A 13014-nucleotide genomic window follows, 5' to 3' on the forward strand; every position below is an offset into this window, starting at 1 on the left:
TGTCGATATCGTGAGAGCTTGCGTCTAGAGGTATTGGGTAAGAGGCGGCTGAAACTCAGCTAGGTAGGGAGATAGCTTCCTCTCTCTCTCACTCTCTCACTCTCTCTCTGGATCGAAGAGGTCGGGAGGGAGGCTGTGTAAGGGACGGAGCTCCCGTCAGATTATGTTTGAGCTCAGCAGTGGGTGAGGCGAGAGTCTTGTGGGGGAAGAGTGACGGTTGTGGCTTGGAGCTGGCGTATGTGGAAGAACTAGCGAAGAAGAGCCTTCGTTTGCATTTTATAGGCGAAGGCAGAGGCAGAATCGAGACTCTCCGAAGGATTTGCGGGAAGCGACTGTTTCGGAGATGGATTCAGCGGGATTTGTGGGATGGGGGTAACCGGTAGATTGCAGGTATGTAATTGTTTAAACCTCTTTTCTTTTGTATCTTCTGGATAACACACAAAGGTCAACACGCGTATAAAGATCTATATACCCGTTTTTCCAATGTTGTAGGTGAAAGATTCAACTGCAACGAGTGAAATAAGGAACTACGATGGCCAGGAATATCCACCAATCCTTCAGCTTCAGAAGAAATATCAATAAGCTTATCCAACACATAGGGGTGTAAAAATGAATTTTTAGGTTGGGTTTGGGTCCAACCCGAAATGACCCACCTTTTTAGACCTGACCAGAGCCTGACTTGATTTGGATTTCAGGTGAACTTCCCTAACATGAACCTGGCCCGATTCTATTTTGGGTCAACCTGACACAACCCACAAACCTAAATTAAATAAAAATATATAGATATTTCAAAATAATTTATTTAGTATTTTTAAAAATCAAATTTAAGAAGGATTTACATTAATATGTGTCATTTCAAAAATAAAATTTTAAATTCAGGTAATTTGGGACAAGTAAAACTATGCAAATTTCACCAAACATCATCAGCCAACAGCTAACGAGTAACAAATTAAAGAAGGATTTGTAATTTTGCATTAATTTGTAGCAACACTACAATAGCCAATAATTACACGTTAGCGTCACAGGTCACTTGCTCATCTTCATTACAGTTTAAATTCAGTAATAGCTAACGGTCCAACATTTACAGTTAATAGAAAGATTTATACTAATTGCCAAGAAAATATAATCCACTAACAAGTTTACAAATTATAAATCATTCAATAGTTTACTCTATACATTACAAATTACAAAATCAAATTACAGTAAATGTAAATTTGAAGAACTCCTAGAGAATAATATTTCTTAGAGTAGATTTAACAGAAAAAAGAAAAAGTTAAATAGATAAAATCTAAATTAATGAGATAGCAAAAAACATTGAGTAAGATTAGCCCACCAAATCATTCATCAACTAATGAAATGTGAGTGAATAAAGAATATTACTATTATCAATTTACCATCTAAGATTGCAGTTTGTATTACAATTACTTAGTATCTGTTTAATTAGATAGTATCTCCTCAATTTAAGATAACACAAATGCCAACTAGTAGTATTTATCCCAAATGGATTCACACTTAGTTCAGAAGGTTTCTCATCATTGCCTCATAGCTTGAAGTATAACAGGTAAATAATAAGCTAGTAAAACAGGTTTCACTAAGAATTCAGCAGGTTTCTAGCTTTCAGCTTGAATTCACTATTCAACAAACACAAATTTAAATTCAACAACAACCAAACAACAAATCAATGAAACCAAACACCAAGCAAGAACTTGTAGCAACAACAAATAAAGAAATCCCAACATCGAGTAGAAAATAATGTATAACCGGCTAACATCCTTCTAAAACTAATAATCTTTTTCTTTAGTCCTCAATTATTGTCAACAAAATGTACAGTCAAATTAATAAAACCATCAGTATTGATAGACGTCCATAGATATGAAGTCAAGTAAACTCTACTAGTGCATCTACTCAATGATGATTGAATATTAGCTTTCTCCCTAATGAACAAATTCTTACAGTCACTTATTGTTGTGTTTCTAGAAACTACTTGTGGGTCAAGGCGAAAATAATGAAGTAATGCACGTACACCAACTCATTCAACACACTAAACTAGTAGATCATGCATAATAATACATGAAGTGAATAAATCACGAAACTCTTGGTGGCCAAACTTACTATCAGCCAATGAAATAAATGAGCTGAAATTCGACTGCAAAATTTGTTGGTCTATATCATGAGTATTTCGCTTCTTACAAATTTGCAAATGACGTTTTACGTTGTCAGCCTCATTCTTACTATCTCATTAGTAAATTGCACCACATTTTATGTATTTACATCTTTGTTTGTTATCAACAGCTAAGGCTAACATCTCATAATAACCCCATACAATTGAAGTCACCTTTCTTTTTCTTTTTTTTTTCTTAAGAACAATTGCCCCATCCTTTTCTTTATCATCAAAGTCAGTGATATCAAATTCATTAGTGTCTATTTCAATTTAATTTCTATCATTGAGAACTTGTACATTTTTAAGAAAATGAGTGCTTTCAATAATAATATTGGAGTCTTCCATCTAACAAATAAAATTAAATATGGGTATAAAATATAATATACTCTTGAGTTGTAATCGGTTAATGCAAAAGAGATCATGCCATATGCCATTTGAATCTAAATTATCAGACTACAACACAATTCAATTGAAGCTGATCAATGAACTTAGAAAATCCAAATTTATGGAGAGCAAGGCACTCAATTCAACCAACAGATGCACACAACCTCTGAATCTTTTCAGTTCAAGTTCAGTTAATGTTGAAATGGCCAAAAGTGATATAAGCTGAGAATGAAAATATGAAACTGATAGAATGAAAGAAAACTCACTAAAAAAATAATAATAGAAATAAAGAGATTCTATGATTCACAGATATCTTCCAATGCAGATCGATTGACAACAAGGAGACTCCATAAGCTTCAAAACCACACATAACCAACAAGAATAAATTTCAGATGATGTAGAATAACATTAAATCCCACACCCTTCCCCATTAAGTTCTTAATTATGAACCCTTCAAGCTATGGAGTTGAATATTCAAATAAAAAACAAATCATTCTAAACTGTTAACATTTTAGCACATTACTAAAGAGTCTTCTAATCTCATAATGCCTAATAAAAACAGACAAATATGTAACAAAACAATCTAAGCTAGATTATAGAAAAAGCCAATGTTTGGAAGTATCCTATCAAAATAGAAACTTAGTATCCTCTTCATTGTAAAATAAGAATACCCAAAATAGAATTACAAAACTTAATGGCAGAATACTATGAATCAATAAATAACTTCACAGCTTTAATTGCATATTGTATTAGTGCACAGCATAACCTAATAACCATAACAGAGATAAGTAGTAAAAGTTTAAATCAAGAGAAGCACTAAAAGTTTAAAACCAAGGAATCATAAGCGCACAACTATATGACCATAGCTTGATAGCCATCAGCACTTAGCCAGTCAATAGAGATTAAATCATGAGAAGGTTTGAAGCATTTACCATTTTAAACTAGACTACGAGAAAAGCATAAATGCATAATAATAATAATAATAATAATAATAATAATAATAATAATAATAATAATAATAATACAATAACAGTCAGCACAATTGAGATCTGAGAAGAACATAAGCATTCGCCATTTCACACTAAACCCTAAACCAGACTACTAGACAAACTGAGAAAGCATATTGTATATCTTTGCAAGTTGCAATAATCCAACAACCATTTCTAGAGTAAAGAGCATAATATGAAACCTAAAATTGAAAAATAAATAAATAAATAAAACACTAAATTAAAAATCCTAAAACTCTTAAAAGATGTAGGCATCAAAATGTTTGTGAAAGCTGAGGTTAAAAACATTGAATCCCAGTAACCTCCAAAACCGTCGACACGAAAATAGTCAAAACCCTAAAATATAAAATACACAAAGTGATATAAACAAATGTAAAATCTATTGGGCCCGAAAGTTCGTTGGAGATGGAAAGTGGAGACATACTCTGGAGGCTACGAGATGTAGCTTTCAGGCATCAATAGCTACTGGAGAACCGACGAGAGAAAATGAGCAAGAGCCAAAAAGAACTAGGAAGGAAACAAACGAAGTCAAGAAGAGAACGAGAAAGAACGATAACACGAGCCAGCCCGGCCACAAAAGTACACAATTTAAACCTAGGTTTTAATAAAAATGGGTTGGATTAGGGTCACTTTAGGTTTTTCGGGTTAACTAGAACCCGATTCAATTTTAGAAATCAGTCATGAACCTGACATATTTGGCAAATGGGTTAACCCAAATTCAAAATTTTCCAGTCGGGTCAAATATTGACACCCCTACTAGCACAATCGGGTTATAAATGTAATTGAAGCCCGACTAGCTATATAAGCAAAAAAACAACTTTTGTAAGGTTTATTGCTGAATAATTATGGCACCCTACTATGAACACTATTGTTCTCATTATCCACTTATTTTAATTCATTCCCTTAGAGGCCGTTTAGGATCACTTAGGTTTTTGGTTTTTCATTTTTTTGTTTTTATTTTTTTTGTCATGTTTTGAAATGAAATATAATATGTTTGTATATTAAAGATGTCTTATTTTTAATTTATTAACTGAACATCAACTAAGTTGATTTAAGCCATAGTGATAATTGTCGTCGGCAGGGTAATAGTGATAGCCAGCAAGGCGATGTTGATGGTGGCGGCAGCCGACAAATAAAGATAAATATATTTTAAATCTCAAGAAATCAAAGTTATTTTGAGTATTTTTTTGTCCTTTCCAATATCATAAAAATTATATGAGGATCCTTATATATATATATATATATATATTGAAATATAATATATTTTTATCTTAAAGATAACTTATTTTTAATTTATTAACTGAACATCAACTAAGTTGATTTAAGTGATAGTGATAATTGTCGTCGGCAGGGCAATAGTGATAGTCAGCAAGGCGATGTTGATGGTGGCGGCAGCCGACAAATAAAGATAAATATTTTTTAAATCTCAACACATCAAAGTTATTTTGAGTGTTTTATAAATAAATTGATTTGTTTTTTTGAAATAAAAAGATTAAAAAAAAAAGTTAAAAACACTCTAAAACAAATGTATTTTTTAAGAAAAAAAATGTATTTTTAAGAAACTACAATAAATAAAAGTGATTCCAAATAAACCCTTAGTGTTGTTATTAAAAACATTATTAGAAAGCTACAAGTCTTACAAAAATAACGATGAATAAATTAAAAACCACAGCTTCAAAATATTTATATAATATTCTTGATACTAATAAAGGAGAAAAGGTGAATCGTCAATTAACTTAAATAAAATATAAGAGAAATAAATATTTTTTTATCAAATTAGATGCATTAAAATCAAAGATAAAGGGATCTTAGTTAACGATGATGAAGACAAAAATGCTACCTTGTGAAAAAGTACCTTCTAGTTAGAAAATGCTATTCTAGGCCTATTCTCCTAATTAAAGATACTTAAAATTATCGAACCAAAGATCTTACTTCAATTTTAAGTAAAATTTACATGTAATTATTAAATCACACAAAAGAAATTAACAATATTTATTCTATCAATTCTAGGTCCTTTCTTCTAAAATTTTCCCAACTACTCTAGCTTTTTACATGTACATATGTATCACAAGTAAAATTGTGATTTGTGAAAAATATGTACTCGGGCATCTCACTTCAAAAAATATTATTTGTAAAAAGTTTTATAACTAATATAAAAAATAAGAACTTAATGTTAACCCGTGATGTAATCCTACAATACATTTTTTTGGGACATTTGACAACTACTAAGAACAATCAATGCTTCATCAAACATATCCTAACCGAATGATCCTTGTTAGTAGCTATGGGTTGCGTTGTCCAAGGGTATCTTGTAGATTTTAGGTGAATGTTTAACTAAGAGGAAAGATTTAAGTCCACTTTAGCTAACAAAGATATTTATGCCCTATCGATTATACCCTATTAAATCATTACTCATATTTAATTTCATTGTTTTTACAAAAAAAAAAACTCAAAAATTTAGAGCCATTAGGGAACATACGGACTCTGGTCATGATCATAATTTAGTGATAACATTTAGCAACAAAACCACTCGATCAAAGGGCCCCGATCATAACCGTTTACATGTGGAGACGTTTGGCAACAAAACTACCTGATATAAGACAAGTGCCATGCCTTACTAGCAAGAAATGGTTTGAGAATGGATCTTAGTCATTTTTTCGTCCTGACATTTGCTCTTTGTGAGATAAAGTGATTTTCAAATTTATCCACCTCAACAAATTGTTGCAAATGGCAGATGAATTTTTTCTTTAAGTATGTAGGTGATTAATTTCATTTTTTAATATTTTAGGTTTTGGTAATTCGTGTTAAGTATGTAGGTGATTAACTTCATCTTTAATATTTTAGCTTTTGATAGTTCTTGAGTTTTAAGCTTTTATTAAAATCAGAACCCCTTAATAAATTTTGAGATTTGTGGCATTTAAAAGGAAGAAACCCCTCCAGTTGAGATGAACTTTCAACACAATCATCATCGAGGATTATCGGTAATTTAACTTCATAACATTGTCGACTATGTTCGTTCCCAACAGAGAATCAGGTTCCACAACTAATTTTTAGGGTTTTCTGATAGGAAACAAGACCGAGAGTTCGTATTTTACTATGTGAATTTTCTTTATAAAAGTCCTTGAAAGCCTAATATGAATGTATAAAATCAAATACTCTAGTCGACACTATGACCATGAATTTGTTCATAGGTTTAAGTCGTGTCAACTCCGGTTCTCAGACAAAGGTTTAAGGGTGTAACACACTTATCGGAGAACATGTGGATATCTTAAATTTCATTTTTAAGTGATATGTGTGTGTGATAGTGCATTCGCATAATATGTTTGCATAGTTTTAGAGTGATAGATTCAAAAATCATTTGTTATTTCTGATCTGCGCAGTATTCTTAGACGTCACGTGTATACATATGTCATGCTCATCGGGGTCAAGCTCTTCAATGCATTTTTCATAACGTATTTATGGAATGGCCGATGCATTTTGCATGATGGGTATGATACAATCATATGTAGTTTGCATGTCGGTATAATGCAATACTACGATGTATAATTCATTTATACCATGAATGATGTGTGCTTATATTATGCATTTTGCACATTGCATAGTGTATGTAAATGCAACATACATGCATGATTACAAGCACATTTGCGTGTAGCATATTTTCACACTTGCATATGCTTTTGTTTGATTGTTTGTGTACCTTTACATGTATGATTACTGATGCATTTGCAAAATGTACTTTCATAGCCAACAATATTAAGACATGCTACTTAACGCTCTTGTATAGTGCACTTATATATTGCAAATACATTTGCACTATATGATCAAAGGACCTGTAGGAGATATTTCTTTTTGGTGATTTGATACATCTCAAACTTCTACTAGAAAGTCATACAACCCATGACATGCAATAGTGTACAAGTGCTAATGGAGTGTATGACGCATTCACGAGAATATGAATCCTCTTATTTTTTGCAACTGGCAAGTAAATTATCTAAGGCACTTACGCACCCACAACTTGCAATACGATTAATGATCTTGCTTCGCTATGGAGCATTTAATTAAGATGATTATCGAATTTATACGGGAGATCCTACGTGGAGGCTATTAATGTAGATGCATTTTCGTAAGAACGTAATTAATTTTACTTTTACTATTTTTATAGGGTAATTATTTCCTGTATTCAGGTATGAACTTCATTGCCCATATGTAGCGAGATTATTTATTTAGATAGGTCCTCGCACATGGCTATTTGTTGAATTATAAATATGGAACTCATCCTTAGTCATTGCACACATTTCATTTTTGCAAGGTGTTGTTGGGGAATTTGGCTATGTACGAGCAAACTAGCTAGGAACCAAAGTGAGAGTTCTAGTTCACATTCGTGCTTGTCAGCAAGCAGCCAATTTTTCTATAAGTTTATTTTAATACAATTTTGTTGCATTTTAATTTTCATTCATTTTTACTTATCAATATTTGCAACTTAGGCTTTCGAGTTTTTTTTTTTTTTTTTTTTTTTTTTTTTTTTTTTTTTTTGACTTGGGAGCTAGATCAGGTTGTAGTTTTCCTAAATTTAATATGTCATTTGTTTTAGTATAAATTTCGGCAGCACCCAACGCGTCCCCACGTAGGGGAATGCACCAAGGTGTGTTAGGCCTCCCCGCCTGCCAAGGAACATAGTCATGAGTCTTCAAGTACCTATTTATAAAGAACAACATTTCCCCACATACAAAGAAAGGAGGACATGTATATTTAGTTTTTTATATATAGCAGATTCTCGGCCTGCCAAGAAAGGAGGTCAAGGGTACTTATTTTTATGCATGACAGACTTCCCTGCATGAAAAAAAATGATCACGGGCACTTGTTTTCATGCATAGCAGATTTCCCCGCTTGCCAAGAAAGGCGGTTAAGGGTATTTGTTTTCATGCATAGCAGATTTTCCCGTCTGCCAAGAAAGAAAATCACGAGTACTTAGTTTCACACAACAATTCGTAAAATAAAACTAGTGTCGTTATACCTCAAATGCGCGATGACAAAGGCAGCAACGTCAAGACAATGGTGATGACACCTGCGATACACGTACTTTTTTTATATTATTATCATTTATTTAATTTTTAAATATATACATTTTTTGTAAAATATGAATGGTTAGAAAAAGAGAGTATACAACTGCTCTTTCTAGATTGAGAAAGAGAGAAAATGAGGGGATTTGGCAAGGGTTTTAGTGGGAATAATGTAAGGAAGACGTGGTTGTGAGGAGAATGAGACTAGAGAGAAAATATCTCCTCTCCAATTTTAGAATGGGAGAGAGGGAGGAATTTTTTCTCTTTTTAGGTAGAGGGGAAAAAAGGAAATGAGAGTGAGAGGGGTGTTTAAGGTTGGGAGATAGATGTTTAGAGGGAGAACAATTGGATTTACTCTTTTTTTAGAGAGAATTTTCTCTCTAGGCCTAGAGAGAATGGAATGTGAAAGGACATTTTGGTGGAAGAGATGTAATAGATGTAGATAGAGAAATAAATTTTTTAGGGCTAGGGTCATGTTTAGGAAGAAGAAGAAGAAGAAGAAAGAAAGAAGAATGTGAGGAAGAGGAAGAAGAAGAAGAGAAAGAGAAGAAATGAGGAAGGAAGAAGAAAAAAGAAAGAAGAAGAAGAAAGAAATGAGAAAAAAAAGGAGTGGAGGAATCACCTAAGGTGGCAGTGGGAGGCCGACGGCGAGTCGGGAATGTGAGGGAGAGAGCCGAGAGGGAGAAGGGACTTCGGGCGTGAGTGTCGTGAGGGTATGAGGGATTTGTATTTAGGTTCTTTTATTTTTATTTTTTTATGAAGAGCTTAAGATTTTTTTTCTAATTATTATTAGTATTATATATATGTATAAGTATATATATATATATATATATATATTAATTGCCTAAACACAAAATTCACTTCCCTCCTAATATATCTTCTTGGCATGAAATGCAAATTGATTATCCAAAACTAAACTAATTTTTATTGGGTTCATTTTCATTACTATCACCCATTACTTCACTATATGACTCATAAGTTATATTTCAACTTAACTTCAACAATCTTCAATACATTGTACATTCTTAAATATTGGCATCGAAATACTTTTTCTCAAATTATTTGGTATCTGCTCTAGTAACATCCGGCCCAGTATTGGAACTCTTGGACTTCAGTAAGGTATTTTATGTTGATTGTGATGCTTCCAATATAAGTATCGGAGCTGTACTAAGCCATGGAGTACACCCTGTGGCATACTTTAGTGAAAAACTCAATGATGCCCTCCAAAAGTATTCTACCTACAAAAAGGAACTCTACACCATTATACAAGCATTACAAAATTGGAGTCATTATTTGTTAACCCAAATTTTGTAATTTTTTCTAATCATGAAGCTTTCAAGCATTTACAAAAACAAAACAAACTCAAGGGCAGGAACATCAAATGGATGGAATATTTAGCCTCATTTCACTATTCCCTCAAGCATAAATCAGGGAAACTCAATCAAGTGGAAGATGCATTAAGCCGAAGGTTATTAGTACTCAACACCTTGCAACTCAAAACAATGAGAATTAAATCCATACAAGGGTTATATGAGCAAGATCCTAATTTTCAGAAAATATGGAAGCTTTAAACGTTTTCATATTAACCAAGGTTATCTATTCTTTGTCAGCAGGCTTTGCATACCTCAGTGCTCCTTTAGAAAGGCTATTTTATATGGCGGACAAGCAAGTCATTTTGGTAGAGACAAAACCTTGAAATTGTCCGAGACAAATTTTATTGGCCCTCACTCAATGAGGACATAGCCCAGTATGTAAAGAAATGTTGAAGATGCCATCAAGCCAAAACTTGTCAACCTAGAGCAGCCCCTACTTGCCATTATTTGTTCCCGGCTCCCGCATAACCATGGACTGACGTTAGTATGGATTTCGTTGTGGGGCTACCAAATACACAATGTCAAAAAGATTCCATCATGATATTTGTAGACATTTTCAAAAATATCACACTTTGTACCCTGTCCTACGACATTAGATGCAACCCACATTATCAATCTTTATTTTCAAGAGATCATTAAATTATATGGCATTCCCATGATCAGCACATCCAATCGAGGAAGACACTATGGGGTATGTTTGGAACAAAGTATTAATACAGTTCCACCGCACATCCACAAATAGATGGATAGGCAGAAGCTGCCAATAGAAGTTTAGGCAATCTCTTGAGGTGTTTAGTAGGTCAAAATATCAGCCAATGGGACCTAATACTGTCGCAAGTAGAATTTATTTATAACAGATTACACAGTCAAACCATGGTTTGAAGCCCCTTTGATGTTGTGTACGGGCAAAATCCCATATCACCTGTTGATTTGATTCCTTCCATTACCCTAACAAATTGTCAAACCTATGATGAATGACGAATTCAAGAAATAAGAAAATAGCATGCTCAGGTACATGACCACATCAACAAACAAAATCTCAAATATCAATCTCATGGCAACAAAAATAAAAAACTTAGAGCATTTAAAGTGGGAGATTTGGTCTAGATTAAACTATGAAATGAAAGATTTGCACCAGGCCCCTACAATAAATTAAAATTAAAGACAGATGGACCTTTCCGCATTATCAAATGCATCAACGACTATGCTTATCAACAAGTACAATCGTGTGATTATCACATTTCAGCTACCTTCTACATCTCAAACTTAACACCTCATTATTCTAAAGTAGCATCTTCCAAAGATGAAGAAGTTGCTCCAAACAGGGGAGAATGACGCACGTGCTAATAGAGAGGGGATGGTCCAACCAACTGGTTCCACAACCCACATCCTTTTTGTTATTTGACATTATTTTTCTATTTACTCTTTTCCCTTAAAGAAATCTTATAAATAGAGGTCTTAATAATAGAGAGCCGATTTTTGTGTTTAGTAAAGAGCCATATCTCTTGTTCTCTGTATCTAGGAAAGCTCCAAGTGATGGCCGACCGCTCTTCCTCTTCCCTCAGCCTATCAGCTCTTCCAGCCAACCGTTGGGTTCCCCTCTCCTTCCTCCCTCTTCTAGCTTCCAGCCAGCCGACCGCCCGCACTTGTTCTTCCTCTTCCTCCTCTCCGCAGGACTGCATCCCTGTCTCTGGAACTCCCTCTTCCAACCAGCCAACTGTCAGCACATCTTCTTCCTCTTCATCACCGGCCTGCTATCCTACTGCTGTGAGGTTTCTTTCCAGCCAATTGGCCTTCTTCCAACCAGTAAACAATGCAGAATTCCCTCCCAAGATTGGAGTTCTTCTCACCAGGAATCAAGAAACTGCTGTCCATCCATTTCAGCAGCCAAGAACAGCAGAATTCTTGGTTCTTGGCCATATCTTCCTGATTTTTTCTCATATCTCCAATGTCAACCCATTAAGACCCACAAGCCCACACATCCCCACACACACATGCTACATTAGCATTCGCACGCCAAAACACATTCACATGCACTCACCCATACACACCCCACACGAAGTGTGCATGCACATGGACAAAAATGCAAATGCATCCCTGATTGAGAACATCAGCAGATCAACACGTGCAAACAACTGCACGTCTGCCCACATGTGTGTGTGTGTGGAGGGGTATATATATATATAAAGAAAGAGAGATTATCGATTTAAAAAGTGTAGGATTATTTACCCTCATGCATCTTTCAACATTCATAACAAATTTTAAATGCATAAAATTAAAGTAGATAAAATATAAAAGGTACATAAATCTTGTCTTATGGCTACTTTGAAATCATCTCTCTTTCTCTCTCTATGGACTATTTTTAATTCATAAGGTGCTATCAATTTGGCACGCAATATAAACAAGAAATAAAAATCCATCATGTTCAAATTTTTAATGTTCCTTAAACAAGGTCCAATTATTCAATGGTAGCAATTATATATTCACTGCTCCTAATAAGAATGCTAATTCAAAGGTCAAATCAAGAAAAGCAGATATAATTTAGACACCCATTCACCTGTTTGTTCTGCTTCAGAAATCACCAATTCTTTAGTTCCTATGTTGTCATAAGAAATGGATACTTTTTCTGGACCCTTCGCCTTGGGCACCTTTCTTTTGCTTGAAAATGAAAGCGCATCAAGCTGCTGCTGTAAATTATTGTTCCTCTCCTGATAAATGTGAAAATGTCAAACAATAAAACACCCAAATCTGCAAACTGCGGCATTTCAGCAAATTCTGCAATTCCTTTTGCTAAACATAATCAGACCCCTAAATAGCGGCAAGGTTCAGGCATAATCAAAGCTACACAAAGAAAAAAGGAAAGAAACAGGACAGTTATTGTGAATGGTGCAATATATCAATGGCCAATGTGGGAGAAGACCTCAAATGAAACTAGTTGGAAGGCACCATAAAGCTAAAGTTAGAACGGAGTATTATACGCACATCATGTCACTCAAACCAAAAGCAGTTTTCTCCTTCCAAATAACTGC

The 13014-nt window shown here is 34.1% G+C and overlaps 1 long non-coding RNA gene across 1 annotated transcript in view; it reads right to left on the reverse strand.

Annotated features, from left to right (window-relative positions):
• Window positions 1-12602, reverse strand: part of LOC110114700 — a 16396-nt gene extending 3794 nt beyond the window's left edge. Inside the window, exon 1 of the long non-coding RNA XR_002305259.2 lies at window positions 12543-12602. This is a non-coding gene — a long non-coding RNA (uncharacterized LOC110114700). The remainder of the gene's footprint in view (window positions 1-12542) is intronic.
• Window positions 12603-13014: the final 412 nt, after the last annotated feature.

This window comes from Dendrobium catenatum, unplaced genomic scaffold (assembly GCF_001605985.2).
Source record: "Dendrobium catenatum unplaced genomic scaffold, ASM160598v2 fragScaff_scaffold_847, whole genome shotgun sequence".
Classification (NCBI taxonomy): domain Eukaryota; kingdom Viridiplantae; phylum Streptophyta; class Magnoliopsida; order Asparagales; family Orchidaceae; genus Dendrobium; species Dendrobium catenatum.